The 22,146-nt window shown below is 40.1% G+C and overlaps 1 pseudogene across 1 annotated transcript in view; it reads right to left on the bottom strand.

The window, feature by feature from the left end:
* The window catches only part of LOC144493176 (forkhead box protein O1 pseudogene), a 28,395-nt pseudogene extending 7,424 nt beyond the window's left edge, over positions 1-20,971 (bottom strand). The window contains exons 1-3 of the transcript XR_013497680.1: positions 20,866-20,971; positions 17,801-17,823; positions 2,243-3,525 (exon numbers count right to left, since the gene is read on the bottom strand). The product of XR_013497680.1 is annotated as a forkhead box protein O1 pseudogene (transcript). The remainder of the gene's footprint in view (positions 1-2,242; positions 3,526-17,800; positions 17,824-20,865) is intronic.
* Between the last annotated feature and the right edge of the window lie 1,175 nt (positions 20,972-22,146).

The following is a 22,146-nucleotide window of genomic DNA, read 5'->3' on the forward strand; positions in this document are numbered from 1 at the left end:
AACCAGCACGTTTTTCAGATTTGTGGGAGGAAACTAGAGCACCCAGAGGAAACCCACGCAGACACATTGAGAACATGCAAACTCCACACAGATAGTGACCCAAGCCGGAAATTGAACCTGGGTTCCTGGCGCTGTGTGGCAGCAGTGCTAACACTTTAAATGTTGTTTCAAAATGTATATTAGAGTTACTTTGGACCATTGAGAGGTGCAGACAGCTAACTGGAGGGATTTAATTGCAGAGGTGGTCGGCATGGATCTAGGAGGTAATGATGCATCCCAAATGTTGGAAGAGAGAAGTAGGGACAGTAGTTAGCAAGGACCAAAAGCGTGTGGGTGTTTTCCTTCAATAAAAGGTGATAATGCAAGCTTTGAATGGTACAAAGATAGTACAAGAGGGGAGGAAACAACTTACAATAACAGATAAAGTGAGGACTCAAAACAAAAGTTGAGTCAAAGAGTTTATTGAGAATGGGGTTAAGGGAGCAGAAGGTATGTCTCATGGATAAGATGAACTTGGGGACAGGAAGGCACAAATAAAACTGTCCAAAAGCAAAGTAAAGGAATTAAAAGCAAGAGGAAAAAAGAAAACAGCAAATATGAAACAAAATGGGGGCAGAGGTTATGATCTAAAATTGTTGAATCCAATGTTGGGTTCAGAAGGCTGTGAATGCCAATCCATTCGAATCCTGCCATTCACACCTCCTCTAGTCACATCTTTTGTTTCTTTATTTGCCCAATACTGCTCCCGTCAGCTTTTCACTGTGGAATCTTCTGGCATTTTTGGTGTTTAATCAGCCCTGACTTCCAATGTGTCAGACGTTCTTCGCACCTTCACCCCCTCACTTATTCAAAACTTATTAAATTTCTAACTTTTCTCAGTGTTGTGAAAGGTCACACACCTGAAACTTTAATTCTGTTCCTCTCTTCACAGATGCTGCTAGGTCAATTGGAAATTTCCAGAATTTTCTGTTTTTATTTCAGATTCCCAACATCTGTTAGTTTTTTTTTGAGTTTTAAATGTTAATACAAATACTCAATACTTTGAGTTAATACTCAAAACAGTAAAGCAGAACATTAATACTTTTCTGCAAAGTTTTTTTTGTCAAATTGGTACAGTAAAAAGCCCATCTTGACAATATGAAAATGCCATCACAGGCAATGATTACCAAGTTAAAAGGAAGCACTTTGGTTCAAATATAGGCAACTGTCTTGTTCAGACAACTTTACAAATCAAAACTATTCATCAAATCCTTAGTTAGAGGGTTGTTCTTCCCTGCAATTTCTACATTACGTTCAGTTCATTTATGTCTACATCTAAACATTACACAGAGGCAATCAGCACTTGAATGGCAGTAAAGCATCAATTCATTTTACTTTCAGTCTGAACGTAGCCTTTTATTTTAAAGTGCAGAATTAAAAATGCAGCAATTTTCATACACTATCATTTGTATTGAAAAATAACGGCTGAAAATTGGCACTGCCATTCAGAATGGTATCAAAATGCACTACACCTTATAAATTGTAAGTAAGCAGAAGAGCCATGTGTGCCAGGACCTACATCATATCTACTATGAATTCCAGTTCAGAAGTTTCCAGTGTCAAGGGATTAGTAACAGATCAAACAAGAAAATCAAGAATGTTCAGTCTGCTAATGGCAATGCAAGTGAGGAGACAGCGTTTAAACATGCCACAAAGCAAAAGGGTAGAAATCCAGAAGGTGAAAGTTTTCACATTGTTTGTAAAGAATGGAATTGAGGGACACAATGGACTTTATCTATAACCTCACTTAGTGCTTCAAACATGCTTGACAATTCAGCCAAAACTAGTTCTTTTTGTTGAATCATTATCATTTACAAATTCAAAACTTTCAAATGGTCAGATCCACTTCAAACCTCAATCTGAGACAAAACAGTCTGGAATCCTAGGCAGGAAAATTGCTCGAGATTCTACCCATGAATCTCCTGTTTGCCATTTTAAAATAATTTTAACTGCTTATAGCTGCTTCCATGCCAATTCATAATCCTAACTACTTGTGCAAGGGAAATCTTGTTTGAATCTCTCATTTTAAATTGCTTCTACTGGTTCACATGCAGTTGGCAAGGTGGTTGACTGTGAGGGGAAATAAACTACACTTGAAGGCAAGTCAGCTTTATGAATATTGTGATATGCAGCCAAATTGTTTATCTTTGAAAAATTATCTGGTACGAACATGGAAGACAAGACTCAGAAGTATTTTAGTTACCTTCAGATAATGTATTTAAGTTAACTTGGCACCCAGCTACGAGAGGATGACTGTGAAGTGTTAGGATAGGATGGGTTAGTGGCAATAGGCTCCAAGTTGAAATCGAGCCCTTCATCATCCATGAGGTCATGGTCAATTATGTAATCCACATCACAGTCAAGACTTTCCATGAACATATCCAGATCGAGATCGCGTGGAAAATTCTCAGAATTCATATTCATCCCTCCTGAAGAATTGCTGCTGCTGTTTGAGTTATGAGTGGACGGCAGGCCAAGTTGCAGAGCCTGGTTTACAGGTGTCTGAAGCTGGGCCTTCAAAGTTGGCATTTGGCTTGCATCAGGCGGAGGTCCTATCATACTCAATGTGTGAGGTAAAGCATTAGCATTAGCAGATGTGGCCGACGGACCTGCAGACTTTCCTCGTTGACTAGTCTGGCTAACTTTTGACTCTCCAGATGGGCTGTTGAGTGATTCAACGTTAAACAACATCAGATTTTCACTGTTCAGTCGACCGCCTGTCTGTGGCATGACAGGGTCAACTTGGCTCATCATCACATCAGTATGAGTTGGTGAATCCGAAGTCAGGAGCGCTTCAAGTGTTGGAGGTACACTAAAGTGGGTCTGCACAGACGTCAGGTCAGACGGATCAAAGAAAGAGTTCCCATAGGTAGAAGCCTGTGATCCAGAGGCTGAGTTTTGCTGCCTGAATGTGTAGGTTGAGCTTTGCTGTATCAAGCCAGTGGACAATGACTGCTGGGTTGGCAATAATGTAGATGAAGGGGACATGAGGTTCAAACTGTCAATGAGTTCAAGTTCTTCAATTATGTTTTCAGTTAGGGTTGATGGCAACTTGCTTGCAGTGCCAGGGTAGACCAGTGCAGAATGGAGCTCATCTTCTAGATCCTCCTGTTCTGGCAATATGGGGGACAGACGCCCTGTACTTAAAGTACTAGCATTTGAGCTTGTTCTTGGCCTAAAGGTAGTCCAGGCCTCAGAATCCTCACTGTTGCGAGAAGAGGGACTTCCAGGCCACTTGGAAACTTGTGAACCAGGACTATCACCACTCCCCTCCTGGGTTGCTTGGAGGGCAGCCTTTTTCCGGGCTGCTCTCCCTTTGCTCTTCACAAGTTTACTATTATTGTCCATTGATGCTGCTCTTCTCCTGGGCGACTTCCCACTTTTCCCACCTTCAGGATTAAGAATCCACCAGGAACTCTTCCCTGTGGCTTCATTGTGGACTCGGATGAATTTACTGTGCAAGGAAAGGTTATGTCGAATGGAATTCTGAAAGAAAGGTTTGAAAAATGATTAAAAATCACGTAGGATGAAGTTTTAAATTAAGTACTTCAACTTTTTTGAAAGGTTACACCCCAAAACATTAACCCAGCTAATGTTCAAGTGCCGACTGGCCTGTTGTGCATTTTCAGCACTTTGCGAAAGCTTGAAATCTGAATTAAGTAGTTTTCATTTGACTCTAGGAAATTAGGATTTTTAATTTTTTAATGAGTGAACATAAACAAACCCAGTTACTTTTAAAATCATATACAAATCCTCCAGGGTTGACTTGTATTCCTAGTTTATCATTTCAACTAATAGCAGACCGCCCTGTGGTACTGTGACCTAATGTAAAATGTCACTGATACAACAATAGCTGCTCTTGCTAACTGGAAAATATCTACAATAAAGCTCAATTTTTACTATGCAAATAAAGTGATTAAAAACTAAAATTAGCCTCAGAAACTAGACATTAGAGAAGTTCTTGTATTTTTGATGAGTACATTTGGCAAGGATTGCTCAAGCATTTTGCACTTTAAAAGCATCTTCAGCCATATGTGGTCTTTAGGGATATAACTTCTGATCTGTCAATTTCCAGCCAGTTTACAGCTTCAACCCCAAAAGGCTAGATAGGAAACTGTGCCAATGTATCACAACAAATGGACAGAATTAACGAGTGAAATTTGTGGTGACTCTGGTATCACTCGACAGCTGCATGTGTGGGAGTTGGTGATTGGCCAACAGAAAGCAGCTGTGAGGGGAAGAAAGAGAAGTGCGTCCATGGTGGAGGAAGTTTGATTAAAGAACAGCACTCTCCTTGGCCACTATAAATTCAACAGTAGTGTCACTATCTCTCATTCCATACTCACTCTCACTGAGACACCCAAAGAATCAGCATTTTGACGCAATCAATCACTGCAGCCACAGACTTTTGAGTCTGCAAATAAGTTGGAAAAAATTATAAATCCTCCAACTGACCTGAGAGATATAAATATACATCAAACTGATGCAGTGACATGACAAATATTCAAAATGGAAGAGGGAATGAACCTGGGACTTTACCAGACTGAGCTTAATAGATGTCCTCCAGGTAAAAGTGTAGTAGCAGCCTGAGCTGTAGCTCCACACTATTTATTGAAGCATGGTTTGTAGTCAGTAACATGGACTACACAAAAAATGTTTGAAGACATGAAAGACATTTTTAAAAACACAAAATTAATTTTGAGTCCATGAAAGCTACTGGTAGAAAAATAAACTGCAATTTGTGCACTTTATTTTATACAGGGTCGACACAGGTGTATAATCCATCATTATACGATAGAATAAACTGCCTGTACCGTTTCCCTTCACAGACCAAATCAGACAGACCGCAAAGTTACAATGTAATTCTCACCAAGAGTGAAATTCAAATTGTAGTACCCTCATAATATTGTGGTATGCGAATGACAAAAGGCAATCTATTTTACCCCAACATTCAGGCAGATGCTTAGAACAAATCCACACTCCCAAGCAAATCTAGATTTTTTTTTAAGATGAATATTCCAACTGAATTTGCAATTACCATGCTAGAAAACAGTCTGGCTAAATAAGCCAAATCTCTTATTCAGGGGGTCACACATCAATTGCTTTGACAAACAGTCATCTGGACTCGAAACTTCAGCTCTTTTCCCTTCTTACCGATGCTGCCAGACCTGCTGAGATTTTCCAGCATTTTCTCTTTTGGTTTCAGATTCCAGTATCCGCAGTAATTTGCTTTTATCAATTGCACTGCATTGTTGCAATCCAAGTGATACATGTCATCATGCTGCCGTGTGACTAAGGATTTCTCAAACACCGTGCACTTCGTGAACTACAGTTATTCTAAAAATGTATTTAGTTGAATTTAATTTGTAGTCACATCACCAGTATTCTAGATTTTAAGTATTTGACCTGACTTGGTCAAGTTCATTTCAATGTTTACTGTACTGAATTTATAAAGGGATTTCACACTGAATGTGAAGCCAAAAACCTTTGTATATCTAGTTTATTTGCTATGCAACTGCCATATTGGAACGTTACAGCTTCTTCACAAAGCCTTCATTAGTGGGCAGCAGTGATTGGCAGACACAGGTACCTTAGAATTCAATTTCATGAAAGAAGGCTTGGAATACCACCACTGGTGAAGGGAGAGGGAGTGACAGAGGAAAGATGACAATTGTATAGAACAACAAGGTTCACAGCTTCAAGTTCTGCCATGGCAGAGACTGGTTAACATCTTTAAACTGCATCAATCATCTAAAAATTATTTTTGAGAAATTCTTCTCCAACCACTAAAGGCAATTAGAAATAAGTTCCAGGAGATAACAGTCACCACAAGTATTACCCAATATCCAAAACTTCTTTTGTGTACAGCAACGTCAGCCTCCCCAATCCAGCCAAAACAATTATAGGGAAACTAACAGAACCCCAGTACTAAGCTCAATCACTTCAATACATTAAATCACTGCCTTAAATATTAATGTTTTTTTCAATTTCTTACTCCTCTAATCAAGCAAATCTGTTCTCACTTAATTTAAAGCATCAATTATATTAGTTTCTGAAAGTAAATTTGACAGACTCCACCCTATCTAAAATATAATTATTGAACAAACGGTCATGTAATGATACACAAATTCATTGACATGTTTGCAAAATGCAAGTTAAATCACTGAGTAATGTTTTGAGCTTAGGTCCATAAGAAAAAACAGTCACACTGGAAGATGGTGCAGAATAAAATATGAATTTTCCAGCACAAGTTCAGTAGCAAGAAAAATAAAGTTCATAGAATCATAGAACCCCTACAGTGCAGAAAGAGGCCATTCGGCCCATCGAGTCTGCAACCGCCACAATCCGAACAAGGCCTATTCCCTTAATATTTACTCTACTACTCTTGAAACTATGGTCCATTTAGCATGGCCAATCAACCTGACCCGCACATCTTTGGACTGTGGGAGGAAACCCACATAGACACGGGGAGAATATGCAAACTCCACACAGACAGTAACCTGAGGCCGGAATTGAACCCAGGTCCCTGGCGCTGTGAGGCAACAGTACTAACCACCGTGCCACCACACCACCCCTAGTCTTGAAGCAAATCCCTTTAGGCTGAAGATCAGAACTAAATACTGGTGTAAAGGAGGATGAAAAGAAGGAAAGTGTGAGGGGGCAGACGAAGAAAAATTCTCCAAGCAGTAGGAGAGATCACCTTGTGATTATTTACAACTAAAGGGCACCAGCAAAATTCTGAGCAAGATATGAATAATTACTGGGAGAAGAACGTTTTAAATGGGCATTCAGATAAGCTGTCTTCACCAATTTTGATGGATAGCATTTGTGTCAGGGCCATTAATGTTTCAGTGTTTGCTTACATTAACCGAAATCCTGTGAAAACTTGCACTTCTTGCAAAACATGTAAACACACACTGCTTTGAAAACATGATGCTTTAAGAATTTTAATAGGTCTACTACTAATTTCCTACTGCGTTGTGTTTACCAGGTCAGTGCAGGTTGGTTAGCTGCAGACCATGCAAGAAAAATAAATGGTTTTGCAAAATTATCTTGATGGTTGATGAAAACACAACAACTTTGGTATCAGCGCGTCAGAAATTTACCACCGCTGCTCTTAACTCAGCAGATGAAAATTAGTTTTCCATTTCATCACAAAGGGCAGTGCTCCAAGTGGTATTAAGTGAAATAGTATGTGAAACTTCACCATTAGTATACTGCAAAACTAATCTTCTGGTTACTCCTTTGGGGTGCTTAAACTCAAGATTGCATCACCAACTCAGAGAATATATTTAGCATACGTGAAAATGATACAGCACCCCCTCTCCCTATGCCACTGTGTACACCTTTGATAGTTGTAGTCCACATATGTCCAATTAAACGCAGGAATCCAGAAGTTGGCGACAGCGAGATTGGGGGATGGATGGATTTCCAAAGGCTTTCTTCTTCTTTCCTATTTGTGCAGTGAATTAATCAATTATTTTGAGTGGTTTCTTTAGTAGACTTTACTGGAGGCTTTACCTTCGAGGAGTCCTTGGAAACTAAAAAGCTGACCCCCCCCCCAAAAATCTAAGCTGTCCTCAAGAAATGATGAGAAAATCACCTTGGGGAAAAAAAATCCATTTTGACCCCTGCCACTTCTTTATTATCGCTTGTTATCAGTACATCCATTCAAAATCTCTATCCCTCTACCACATCCGATTCAGGCATGCCCAATTCAATGAAGCAATCAAAAGGAAATCAGATCTGTGATTAAAATAGTGCACATGTACATGTCACATGTCACCAATCATGTATACACGAACAACAAATCTGTTGCAAAGACTGATTAAAAGTTGCCTTTGAGATATAGAAGAAAAAAATCATCAAGGATACTATCTTGGAGTTGCCGTGTTATCATCCGTCAAAGTGTGCAGGCACAGATTACAGAAGAAGAATGGATCAGGTTCCTATAGGCAAATAACTTACAAACACTAAATATCTAAACTGACATGAAGATAGGGTGGTATACTGGTGCAGTGGTTAGCACTGCTGCCTCTCAGTGCCAGTGACCCGGGTTCAATTCCAGCCTTGGTGACTGTGTGGAGTTTGCATGTTCTCCCCCGTATCTACATGAGGGACCTCTGGATGCTCCGGTTTCCTCCCACAGTCGAAAGGTGAATTGGCCATGTTAAATTGCCTCAGCGTTCAAAGATGTGTAGGTTAGCTGGAAGGTTCTGGAACAGGGGATGGTGTGAAGTTGTATTGAATTTTGCCCAACAAGAGGTCCGGATTGCCTTGGGGACAGGGGGTTCAGGTTAAGCCCTATTGAAAGTCAGGTGTGAGCTTAAATGGCTGGACACAAAGGGCGAAGCAACTGGCCTTGTTACATAATAGACTTTCAAAAAGACAGCATGACCAAAGGCAGAAGCTTTGGAGTTAATCACCAAATGGAGTGCCGGTGAGGACGGAATCCCTGTTCGAAAGAATACAGTTAATTGTGCAGAACTAAGGAACAAGGAGTCACCAGTGGGTGTCTTGCTTCTGGAAGTCCATTCAAGCATGCTCAGAAAATTGAGTGAAGGGGACTTTGTTTGAAAGGATACTGGAGGATTCACATCGGGTGGGGCAGGGAGTGTCTTTTTTTTATTTGATTTGTCACATGTATTAGTATACAGTGAAAAGTATTGTTTCTTGTGCGCTATACAGACAAAACGTACCGTACATAGGGAAGGAAATGAGAGAGTGCAGAATGTAATGTTACAGTCATAGCTAGGGTATAGAGAAAGGTTAACAATGCAAGGTAAGTCCATTCAAAAGTCTGATGGCAGCAGGGAGATTGAATTAAAGCATGGTTAGAGAGTTTAAAAGAGTTAGAATAAAGTTTTAGAAGCACAGAACGAGAGTAAAAGAATTAAAAGATATGCTGGGCACAGCTTGCAAGAAGTCGCCATGAGGCGACATTTGGAACTTATCTGCTGAGAATGTGCTGTAATGTATATTTGATTTATTATTGTCGTATATTGGTATACAATGACAAGTATTGTTTCTTGCGTGCTATACAAATAAAACACACTGTCCGTAGAGTACATTGGAGAGAAGGAAAGAAGAGGGTACAGTAGTGTTACAGTTATAGCTTGGGTGTAGAGAAAGATTAACTTAATATAAGGTAGGTCCATTCAAAAGTCTTATGACAGCAGGGAAGAAGTTGTTCTCGAGTCAGATGGTACATGATCTCTGACTTTTGTATTTTTTTCCTGATGGAAGAGAGCATGTCCCAGGTGAGTGGGGTCCTTGGTTTTGCTGGTTGCTTTTCCGAGACAGCAGGAAGTATAGACGGAGTCGATGGATGGGAGGTTAGTTTGCGTGATGGACTGGGCTACCTTCACAACCCTTTGTAGTTTCAGTCAGAGCAGGAGCCATACCTAGCTAGAGGATTTTCACAGTAACTTCATTGCAGTGTTAATGTAAGCCTACTTGTAATACTAATAACAAATAAATCTATCTGGAAAGGATACTTTCTATGGAGCATCTATAAATGTTGGTGAGAGTTGTAGTGGACATAGTAGTGCTGAATTTCCTTAGCCTTCTAAGAAAGTAGAGGCGTTGGTGGACTTTCTTAACTATAGCATCGGCATGAAGGAACCAGAACAGGTTGTTTGTGATCTGGACACCTAGAAATTTGGAAATTCTCGACCATTTCCACCTCATCCCCACTGATGTAGACAGGGACATGTCTTCCACTTTGCTTCCTGAAGTCGATGACTATCTCCTTCGTTTTACTGACATTGAGGGAGATTATTGTCGTCACACCAGTTCACCTGATTCTCTCTTTCTTGTATTCTGTCTCATCATTATTTAAGATACGACCCACTACGGTGGTGTCATCAGCAAACTTGAAAATGGAGTTGGAGGGGAATTTGGCCACACATCATAGGTGTATAAGGAGTATAGTAATGGGCTGAGGACATAGACTTGCAGGGCATCAGTGTGAGGATAATCGTGAAGGAGGTAGCATTATCTATCCTTACTGATTGCAGTCTGTGGGTTAGGAAGTCTAGGATCCAATCACAGAGGGAGAAGCCGAGCCCTCGGCCACGAAGTTTGGAGATGAGTTTCGTAGGAATAATAGAGCTGGAGGTTGAGTTGTAGTCAATAAGTAGGAGTCTGACATAGGTGTCTTTGTTATCCAGTGTTCCAAGGTTGAGTGCAGGGCCCAAGATATTCTGTGGACCTGTTGTAGCGATAGGTGAACTGTAGTGGATCCAGGCAATCTGGGAGGCCAGCATTAATCCGTGCCACGACTAACCTTTCGAAGCACTTCAGAATGATGGATGTCAGAGCCACCAGACAATAGTCATTAAGGTGGGGTTGAGTGCTTTAGGCGTATCAGAAGAACCATAGGCTAAGGCACCATAAGTGCGGGCAGAGATAACAATGTGTTAAACTAGTTAATACCACAGTCTAGCAGCACAAGTACTGACAAGCTTCCTGTTGCTTCTCCGAGCAGAACCACTCCTTATATGTGCACTGGTTAGCAGGGTAACCTGGAGCAAATTGAAAAGAATCCCAAGGTCTGCATAGCAGTTATAACTTCCAGGTTCCATTAGTGAGGCTGGCCAATCATCAACAGCACCTTGGAGGACTGAAGTTGTTTTGTTCAGCGACTGGATCACAATATCTGCCACAGAAAACAGACTTTGTTTGAATGTTCACCACAGGGCACGATATCCCGGATATACTTCAAACCCAGAGACCTCAAATACTCTACCTGTCTCCCATCCTCTTCAGGAGAGACAAGTAGAAACAAGTATCAGGATTTTCTCACAAGCAAAGTAGTGAGTAGCAGAACTTGCAACAAAATGCAAATGTTTTGCCTTCTTACAACAGCCTGCAATCATAACCCACTGAAAGGTGATTCCACTAGCTGAAGCTGCACCACATTTAAAGCAGCTACTTGGACTGCAGAGACACAACCTCTGGATATAGGAGGACTCATTTCCAGAGTCCATCTTTCAGATGGAATGTTAAACCAAGGTGCCATCTGCTCTTCTAGGTAGATGTAAAAGAAACCATGGCATCACTTTGGAGAAGAGGGAGCTCCTCCAATATCCTAACCAATGATTATCATTCAAATCAATATCACTAAAACAGATCATCTGTTCATTATTACTTTGCTGTTTGTGTGAGCAGGTTTTCCTTTCTTTCTCCAAGTAATTATTTTAATCAGCCGGTATTAAAGACTTAAAGCGTCATACCAAATAGACAACAAAAAATTACCATTAATACATAGGAAGGACCTGTACTGGGCATCTTGCAATATGCCAACCACCACAATGTTCTACAAATGCCTCAAACTACAATGCCACAGAGTAATTCATCAACTGCTTAATCCATCTTTTTTTAAATTCTTTCACGGCTTATGGCATCACTGGCAAAAGCCAGCCTTTGTTGTCCATCTCTAAATACCCTTAAACTGAGTGACTGCTAGACCATTTCAGAGGGTAGTAAAGTTGGGTCTGGAGTCACAAGTAGGCCAGAACAGTTAAGGACTGTAGATTTCCTTCCCTCAAGGGCATCAATGAACCAAATGTTTTTCCCCACAACAATTGCTGATAATTTCATGGTCATCATTACTGAAACAACTTTTCAATTCCAGATTTATTAACTGAATATTTTTAAATTCCACCAGCTGCCATGGTGGCATTTAAAACCATGCCCAAAGTATTAGTCAGGTCCTATGGATTACTAGTCCAGTGAGGTCATACTAGAGGCTTTAACAAAAAGACAACGCCACTGTGAGGTTGATACCCTCCAAATTGATGTAGGGTATATCACTCCTCCCTCTCTAACATTATCTCAGTGGTAGGGCGATTACTTCAAGTGCCACAGCAGAAACATGAGCCCAGAACATAGGCTAGCCAGCATTTATTGCCCATCCTTAGTTGCCTGAGCGGAGTTGAGAGTCAACCACATTGTTGAGAGTCTGGAGTCACATGGGCAGCACGGTAGCACAGTGGTTAGCACTGCTGCTTCACAGCTCCAGGGTCCGATTCCCGGCTCGGGTCACTGTCTGTGTGGAGTTTGCACATTCTCCTCGTGTCTGCGTGGGTTTCCTCCGGGTGCTCCGGTTTCCTCCCACAGTCCAAAGATGTGCGGGTTAGGTTGATTGGCCAGGTTAAAAATTGCCCCTTAGAGTCCTGAGATGCGTAGGTTAGAGGGATTAGTGGGTAAAAATATGTGGGGGTAGGGCCTGGGTGGGATTGTGGTCGGTGCAGACTCGATGGGCCGAATGGCCTCCTTCTGCACTGTAGGGTTTCTATGATTCTATGACGGCAGATTTCTTTCCCTAAAGGGCATTCATGAACCAGATGGATTTTTACGACAATCAACAATGGTTTCATGGTCAACAGTAGATTATTAATTCAAGATTTTTTTTATTGAATTCAAATTTCTACCCGCCGTGGCGGGATTCAAACTTGGGTCCCCAGAACATTAGCTGAGTTTCTGGGTTAATAGTCCAGCGATAATACCATTTGGCCACCCCCTCCTCTAGTGATGTAGTCTTTTAGATAAGGCATTAAATGGAGACCTGTCTGCTCTCTCAAGTGATTGAAAATGATTCCAAAGCACCATTTTAAAAAGTGCAGGACAATTCTTCCTAAAGTCCTGGCCAGTATTTATCCATAAAACCTAAAAAAAGTGATTCAATTATTTATTTGTCATTTGTCAAGTGAAAGCTGGCTATCACGTTTCCCTACAATACAATAGTGACTATACTTCAGAAGTATTTCATTTTCTGCACAGCACTTTGGATGTTATGCAATTGTGAAAGGTGCTACACAAATGCAACTTTGCTTGTTTTTCCTTTATCACAAATACACCTCACACCTTTTTGGCTTGAATCTCAAGGGCCACCGCACAATTTTGAAATATAAAGGAGGATCTTTTGGATACATTACTGAAGATCAAAAGGTTTAATTGCTCTATCGCAGTGCTGTCCCAAAGATTTGTACTGACATCCATCAGGATTCCTAGATACAGATATGAAACAAATGGGACAGATATTCCTTCGTGATTCTGCCTTGAGCTGTACGAAGTTAGAATTCCGCAAGTATCTACAACATATAAAAAACTGCATATAAAATCATTCAATATGGGAAGTATGACACTTTCAATGCCAGTTAAAGGTGGCAAACAACAGACTACCATCTTCAAAAGACTGCATGCCCGGATAGACATTCTAAAGCCATCCAACATAGCGCTGACAAAGATGTTACACAAGATATTCCAGGTAAGTTGCAAACTGAGACTCACCTGAACCTCTTGCTTAAACTTTAGAGATAGACTATACACCCCAAATCAAAATTCACTCCAATAGCTTCCAACTTCTTCATGAAAGTCAAAATAACCATGCATTTTCTGTGGTGGAAGGAGGGGGTGGAAAATCCAAGAATGAATATCAACGCTATGAATTTTCAGTCTCATTCCTTGACAACCACATTTTCAGCCTGGAGGTTGGTGACATGTCGGCGATGCAACAATTAGGAAAGATTACAGGTAGGAAAAGAGGGGTAGGAGATCTCCAATCTTGAAAGCGTGCCAGAGCTAAAACTATATTTAAAGTTGTAAATTTTAATGCACAAAATGTTTCCTCCTTTGTTACGTTCCCCAAAAGTTTGCCTCAACTTGCTATCCACCCAGTGAGAAAGGTTTCAAAAGTAATGAGTACATTCTTGTCTTTAGATATAACAAAATTGGAATGAAACTTGTGTTTATTGTATGCAGGCTATCAAAGCCTCCAAATGTTAAAGAGCAAAACCACAATCTCCCACAAGCTTCCTCTCAAGTTGCAGCACTACAATAAACTTTTCACATTTGACAAAATAAAATATCCCATAATGAGAAAACAATTATTTTAAGAAAACACATGAGAATTATTACTTACATGCTTTAAGAGGAAACAGCCATCAGGATTCTATTCTGAAGTTTATTACTAACACCAGTCTAGAAAAGACTAACAGAATTGCATATGGTGTGGGTGTTTGGCTGGTGAACTGTCAGCATTCACCAACATTACCCCCCCCCGAATCTGACCACAATTTCAGTGTGTTCATCTGGGCTTCCAATAATCCTCAAATTGTGGTCTGTCATTCCCTGCTGTAGACAGAGCAATGCCACCCCTGCTCCACCATCTCACACCTAGAGTCAGCAATCAGTGAAAACAGTTGATCTGGCAAGAACTCCCCTTTGTCCACTCTAATATCAGGAATGAGGGATTTCAGTTAGTTGGAGAGGCTGGATTACCTGAAATTATTCTCTTTGGATCACATAGTAATTGGGACAGGTCATTTGGCCCACTGAGTCCAGACCAACTCTGTAGAAAAAACATTCAGTCCCATAGTGCCATAATCCGCAAATTTATTCCCCTCAAGCGCCCTTCCAATTTCCTATTAGAAATCCAATTTTTTCTTAAAAGCCATGTAGAATGAGGGCTTTTAACGGCAACCTGAGAATTAGCCACTGTGGAACAACCAACCCGGCCCTGAAAAATGTGTTATTAAATGTCTGCGTTATTAGATTTTTTTTAAAAGTTTGTTCATGATATTTCAGCTTTTATCCTGGCCACGTGTGTGTGTCCCAAACTTTATTTTGTGTTCTTTTTAAGCAATAACACTTCCTGATTGGCTGACTGAGAGAGTTCTTTAATGTGATTGGCTGCTTGCACAGTTTGATGCAGCTGGAAGCTGGGAAACAGGCTTAAATGTGGATAACTCCCCAGGCCTAGGTGAAATGTATCCAAGGCTGCTGTGGAAGGTTAGGGAGAAGATTGCAAGGGCTCTGATGGTAATTTTCAAATCCTCTCTGGCCACAGTAGAGGTAGTAAGAAGTTTAACAACACCAGGTTAAAGTCCAACAGGTTTATTTGGTAGCAAAAGCCACACAAGCTTTCGGAGCTGCAAGCCCAGCTCCGAAAGCTTGTGTGGCTTTTGCTACCAAATAAACCTGTTGGACTTTAACCTGGTGTTGTTAAACTTCTTACTGTGTTTACCCCAGTCCAACGCCGGCATCTCCACATCACAGTAGAGGTGCCAAAGGACTGAAAGACAGCTAACGTGGTACCATTATTCAAGATGGGAAGTAGGGAAAAAACAGGTTATTACAGGCCAGTGAATCTAACATCAGTGCTAGGGAAACTATTGGAAAAAATTCTGCGAGATAAAATTAATCACCACTTGGAGAGACAAGGATTAATCAAGGATAATCAACATGGTTTTGTCAGGGGGAGATCATGTCTAACAAATTAAATAGGTTCCTTGCTGTTTGTAGTGTACATTAACGATCTAGATGTGATCTAGCAAGTTCACTGATGACATAAAAATTGGTGGCATAGTAAATAGCGAGGAAGAAAGCCTTAGATTATAAGACGATATAGACGGCTGGTCAAATGGATAGAACAGTGGCAAATGGAATTTAACCCTGAAAAGTATGAGATAATGCATTTTGGGAGGACTAACAAGGCAAGGAAATATTCAATGGTCAGCAGGACAGAAGGAAGCACAGAGGACCAGAGGGATCTTGGGTTGATTGTTCAAAGATCCCTGAAAGCAACAGGACAAGTAAATACAGAAAAGAGATGGAGAATCTGGTAAATTGGTGCGATGACAATAATCTCTCCCTCAATCTCAATGAAGGAGAAAGTCATCGACTTCGGAAAGTGTACTGGAGGACATGCCCCTGGCTATTTCAATGGCGAAGAAGTGGAAATGGTCGAGAGCTTCAAATTTCTAGGTGTTCAGATCACCAACAACCTACCCTGGTCTCTCCACTCTGACGCTGTAGTTAAGAAAGCCCACCAACACCTCTCCTTTCTCAGGAGGCTAAGGAAATTCGGCATGTCTGCTACGTCTCTCTCCAATTTTTAAGGAAAGCATCCTTTCCAGATATATCCCAGCTTGGTATGGCTCATGCTCTGACCAAGACCGCAAGAAACTATAAAGGGTTGTGAACGTAGTCCATGCAAACCAGCCTTCCATCCATTGACTCTGTCTATACTTGCCGCTGCCTCGGAAAAGCAGCCAGCATAATTAAGGACCCCACGCAACCCCGGACATACTGTCTTCCACCTTCTTCCATCGGGAAAAAAAATACAAAACCCTGAGATCACGTACCAACCAACTCAAGAACAGCTTATTTCCTGTTATCATCAGACTTTTGAATGGGCCTGCCATATATTAAGCTAATCTTTCTCTTCACCCTAGCTATGACTGTAACACTATATTGTGCACTCTCTTTTTCTTTCTCCCTTATGTACACTATGAACAGTATGTTTTTTCTGTACAGCGTACAAGAAACAATACTTTTCACTATATCCCAATACATGTGACAATAATAAATTAAATCAAATAAGACAATTAAGAAGGCATATGGGATACTTGCCTTTATTAACTGAGGCATTGACTATAACAGCTGGGAGGTTATGATGGAGCTGTATAAAAAGCTCATTAGGCCACAGCTAGGGTACTGTGAGCAGTTCTGGCCACAACACCATAGGAAGAATGAGATTGCACTAGAAAAGATAGAGAAGATTCACCAGAATATTGCCTGTGCTGGAGCATTTCCGCTATGGAGAGAGGCTGGTTAGGCTTGGGTTATTTGCCTTAGAGCAGAGAAGACGGAGGTGGGGGTCTGATAGAGATGTACAAAATTTTGAGGGGAATAGATAGGAAAAAACTTTTCCTCTTAGTAGGGGGGGTCAATAACTAGGGGGGCATAGAATTACGGTAAGGGGCAGATTTATAGAGGATTGGAGAAAAATGTTTTCATCCAGAGGGTGGTGGGAATCCGGAACTCAGTGCCTGAAAGGGTGATAAAGGTGGGAAACCTCCACTTAAGAAGCATTTAGATGAGCATTTGAAACACCATAGCATACAAGGCCTTTGATCAAGTGCTGGAAAATTGGATTAGAATAGATAGGTGCTTAATGGCTGGTGCAGACATGATGTGCCAAGGACCCTTCTCTGTGCTGTAAAATTCTATGACTCTATTATCTAAAATGCCACTAAGTTCTTTACAGACTCAAACAGAACTCCTTCCTGGTAGCCTTCTTTCAGAAGCCTCAACACAGAAGGAAGGGAAAGTAGGGTTAATGTCTCTGAGTAAATAAACTATCATTTGCCCCAACTGTACTAACTGACTTAACACAGAAGAAATACCCCTTTTGCAAGTCCAGTTAAACTGCACCCATCCACCTAATGATTGTCAAACATTCAGACACTTAAAACTAAGCCATGTATTCCATTTTACATGTTATAATGGTAACATACATCACTATAATGTATATTTTTTATCTTCTTAAAATAGAAATGCTTTCATCCTGGACTGTTAATTATTAAACCTTTAATAGTTACATAGAAACATAGAAACCCTACAGTGCAGAAGGAGGCCATTCGGCCCATCGAGGCTGCACCGACCACAATCCCACCCAGGCCCTACCCCCACATATTTTACCCGCTAATCCCTCTAACCTACGCATCCCAGGACTCTAAGGGACATTTTTTAACCTGGCCAATCAACCTAACCCGCACATCTTTGGACCATTTCTACCATTTCACAATACAAATTGGTTTGACTGTGATGTTTGTTTCGTGAAATAAAATATGTTAAAAACAATTGTACTACCTTGGGGAACAAAAGCTTTCAAATACCACCAGGCAGATTTGCAGGAATCTGACAACGTGGATGAACAAGCATTTTGTTTCTTAAAAAGGCAATAACTTACCGTGGTTGCAAGTTTTGCCAAAGCTTTGAATTTTAAGGAAAATAGAGCAATGAAAAAAGCACTGTTGTTTTTTGCTTACTACATGGACACACAAAAAACCCAAAATCTTTCCACTCTCACAAAAAGATAAAAATCAGAATCTCAATAGGAATTTAATTGACAGGCATTCTTTTTCCTTTGAAGTTTGAGATGCATCTGCAGCTACATCAAACAAGCTTGCCCAGTTTCAATTCTATTTTCCTCGGAGTCTGAGCTCACAATGAGAATATTGTCTCTTAAAACTAGCAGCTTCCCACTCCCCAACATAAACACAAGAGCCTTTCTGTGCAGGAATGCCAAATTTGAATGGTATCCGACCACAAAAACTACACATCAGGAAAGGGTTATAGCATGGAACACAAAGCTAAAAGCCACCTTCAACAGGAACCAGACTCATTAAAATGGTTACAATTCTGAAAACAAAGTCTTATTGGCCAATTTTTCTCAGTCCTGTCTTTTTACTGCATTTTATGGCTTTATATTACTGGCCAGAAACTGGAACACTGCACAATTTCCACTGCCATAAAATTATGAAAAGCAAACTTTGACAGGTCACTTATGTTCCTGCAAGCCTTTTCAAGTCAAACAGAAAAATATAACCAGGAGTCTACCAGGTGGTACAGTAAAACATGATGAGTTAGTTGAATGGCCTCCTTCTGTGCCAAAAGCAATCTATAATTTACTTGTCAGCTTCTCTAAGAATTCCACCTCATCAGATCTGGCAAAATCTAAACTTTAGGAATAAATGAAAGAACTGGAGATGACAAATCATTCAACATCTCTTGGCATAAGTGATGAGAGCTTAAATGTTGATGTCGCTGTTTTCTATCAAAGGATTCAATGTGTAAGGTTAAAATGCCACTCCGGAAAAAATTAATTTTGAAACGATTTGGAGGCCCCTTTTAAGTTTTTACCAGAAGTAACTCCACATAGTTGCACAACTCAAGCTGTGATTAATCTTTATCTTATTGCACGTGCAGGGATTCATACAACTGAACAGATAAAACTAATGAATTTAGTACATTCAGACCGGTCGATCTCCCTTCAAATGAACACACATTCTTAAGTCCAATATTTCCAGCAAGTTCTTGTGCTAGTTACATAACCAACAGCTGCAAGTCTGTTTACAGTCTCTGTACTGGAGTCTCAAATTTCAATCCCAGCCCTGGCCGAATGGATGTCCGTATTTTTTGAATGACCTGAAAGACTGATCAGGGGCCAGGGAAATGAACAAAGTCCTTTTTGAAGAATTAGAATCCCTATCTCCCCAAATCAGCTTTCTGATTTTTAATTTTGGGTCTTAATCATGTTAAATTTTGCAACTAAATGAGGAACAGAAACTCTACCATAGTAGATCTAAATTCTTCTAAATATTTACTGAATCATCAAAATTCTTTGAAGGGCCCAATGCAAACAACTACCAAGGTTGAAGAAAAGTGAAAGAGGGTATGAGAAACCAGGGTAAGATGAAGCCAAGCTTGGGTTTCAAAAAAAAAAGCAAAATACCGACAACGTTGGGAATCCAAAATAAAAACAGAAATGCATTAAATATTCAGCAGGCCAGAAAACAAGTGTGGAGAGAGAAATAAAGTTAAACTTTTAAGTGAATGAACCTGGTGCTGATACACGCTCATCAACCCGAAATGTTAACTTTTCTTCTTTCCATTGAGATGGGCCAAAGGGCCTTTTTCTATGTTGTATACTTCTATGTCTCAGCACCTCTGGCATTTCCTATTTTTATATCAGGATTCTAAAGTTTACAGATTCAAAGAATGGTAAAACTGCAGCAGGATGCGAGTTCTACAGTTTTCGGGTGCTAAGAACAAATGAGGTGGGGGTAGGGAGCTTTGTAGGGAGCTTTTATTTTCAATAACAAAAGCAAAATATTGCAGATGCTGGAAATCTGAAATAAAAACAAGTGCTGAAAATAACTCAGCAGGTCTGGCAGCATCTGTGGAGAGGGAAACAGAGTTAATGCTTCAAGTCCAATATGACTTTTCAGAACAAGCTTTTTCTTGCATCCATACTTCCTAGGAATTTAAGAAGTGTAAGAATATGCAAGAGTTGGGCAGTGTTAGGCTTCATAGAGAGGTTTTGAGTTGTCAAGATGAGATGGAAAAAAAATCTAACCGCGTCTGAGACAAAAGCAAAATACTGCGGATGCTGGAATCGGAAACAAAAACAGAAAATGCTGGAAAATCTCAGCAAGTCTGACAGCATCTGTGGAGAGAGAATAAATCCAACGTTTCGAGTCTGAATGACCGTTTGTCAGAGCTGAAGACAAAGAAAATAGGACAAGATTGTAACAGTGTCTTATAGTATGCAGAACTGATATTGCTGTATGAGAATTTTTTTTCAGGAGTGAACACAGGAACATATGACTTAGGAGAAGTAGGCTATCTAACCCTTTGAGCCTGGTCCAACATTTGATAAGATCATGGTTGAACGGATAGTCTCAATTCTCCCTCCGCCTTTTCCCCCGTAACCCTTGCCTAACAAAAACCTAACTCAGTCTTGAATAAATTAAATGAACCAGCCTCCACTTCTTCCTGTGGAAGAGAATTATGACCATCGGTGAAAAAAATATTTCCTCTGATCCATCTTAAAAGGGAGGTCTCTCATTCTTAAGCTGTAATCCCTGGTTCCAGTCTCTCCCACAAGAGGAAGCATCCGCCCGGTATCCACTCTATTAAGTCCCCTCAAGATCTCTAATGTTTCAATAAAGTCACCTCGCACTCTTCTAAACTCAACTGGATATAGGTCCATCCTGTTCAACTTTTCTTCAAACAATTAACCATTTATCTCAGGAATGATTTGAGTGAATCTCCTCTGAACTGTTTCTAACAATATTATTTTTCAAATAATGAGACCAAACCTGTGCACCATACTCCAGTTATCATCACACCAATGTCATGTACAGTAAAACTTACATATTTTTACATCCTATGCCCCTTGCAATAAATTTCAACATTCAACTTACCTTCTTAATCACTTACATACTAACCAGCATTTTGCCATTCAAGTACCAAGACATCCAGATTCTTTGGTGCTACCAAATTCTGCAATTCCATTTAAATTGTATGCAGTTTTTCTCTTCTTCCCGTCAAAGTGGACAACCTCATATAACCCCATACTCCTACAGCAAATTTTTTGCCCACTCTTTCAACCAATCTATATCCTTTTGTAGACTATTTACCTCCTTGTGGCGATTTACTATCCTACCTATCTTGGTGTCATCAGCAAATTTAGTCCCTTCATCCAAGTCATTGATCTAGATTGTAAATAGTCAAGGCCCCAGCACTGATCCATGAGGCACACCACAAGATCCATTTATCCCTAGTCTCTGCATCCTATTAGCTAATGAATCCTTTACCCATAGTATGTTACTCCATACATCATAATCTCTCATCTTGCGTAGTGAACTTATCAAATGCCTTTTGGAAATCCAAGTACACCACATTTACACATTCCCCTTTATCCACCTTGCCTGTTATTTCCTCAAATTACTCTAACAAATCAGTTAAGCACAATTTCCTTGTTGAACCTGCCTGATTCATTATGATTTTCTAAGTATCCAGCTATAACCTCCTTAAGGTTCTAGCTATTTCTCCATAATAGATGTTAAACTATCTGGCTTGTTTCCTGTTTTCCTCCTTTCGTGAATAAATTTACTGTTTTCCAATCCACTGGAACATGGAGAATAAAAGTGCTTTTGGCAGAATATAAATCACTACATCTGCCATCTCTGCAGCCACGTCTTCTAATATCCTAGGATACAGGCCATCAGGTACAGGGGACTTGTCAGCATTTAGGTCTAATAGTTTATCTTTAAGATCCTCTCTTTTACTTCTTCAGTATCTTTGGGAAGTTGTACAAGTTTTCTACAGTGAAGGCAAACACAAAATACCTGATCAAAGGTTTTCCATGAATAATTTCCCAGACTCAGAGGTCCACCACTCACTTTAGTTTCTCCTTTCCTGTTTAAATACAGGTAGAAACTTTTGCTATCAGTTTTGATATTTCTAGCTAGCTTTCTCTAATATTCTATAATTTTTCATTCTTTGCTGGTTCGTAAAATCTATCCAAAGGTACCACATCTTCGCAGATTTGTAGTGTTTTTTTCAATTTGATGCTATTAACTGGCTTATTTAGCTACAGATAATGCATGCTTCTCCTAGAGTGTTTCTTTGTTATTGGGATAAATATTTAATAAATTATTAAAGGAGTTATTACTATCTCCTCAAAAGTCTGGCATTGCATCTCTACTCTCCTACCTTTTAACTTAGTTTCCTAGTTCACTTTAGCTA

This window comes from Mustelus asterias, chromosome 4, assembly GCF_964213995.1.
Source record: "Mustelus asterias chromosome 4, sMusAst1.hap1.1, whole genome shotgun sequence".
NCBI lineage: Eukaryota > Metazoa > Chordata > Chondrichthyes > Carcharhiniformes > Triakidae > Mustelus > Mustelus asterias.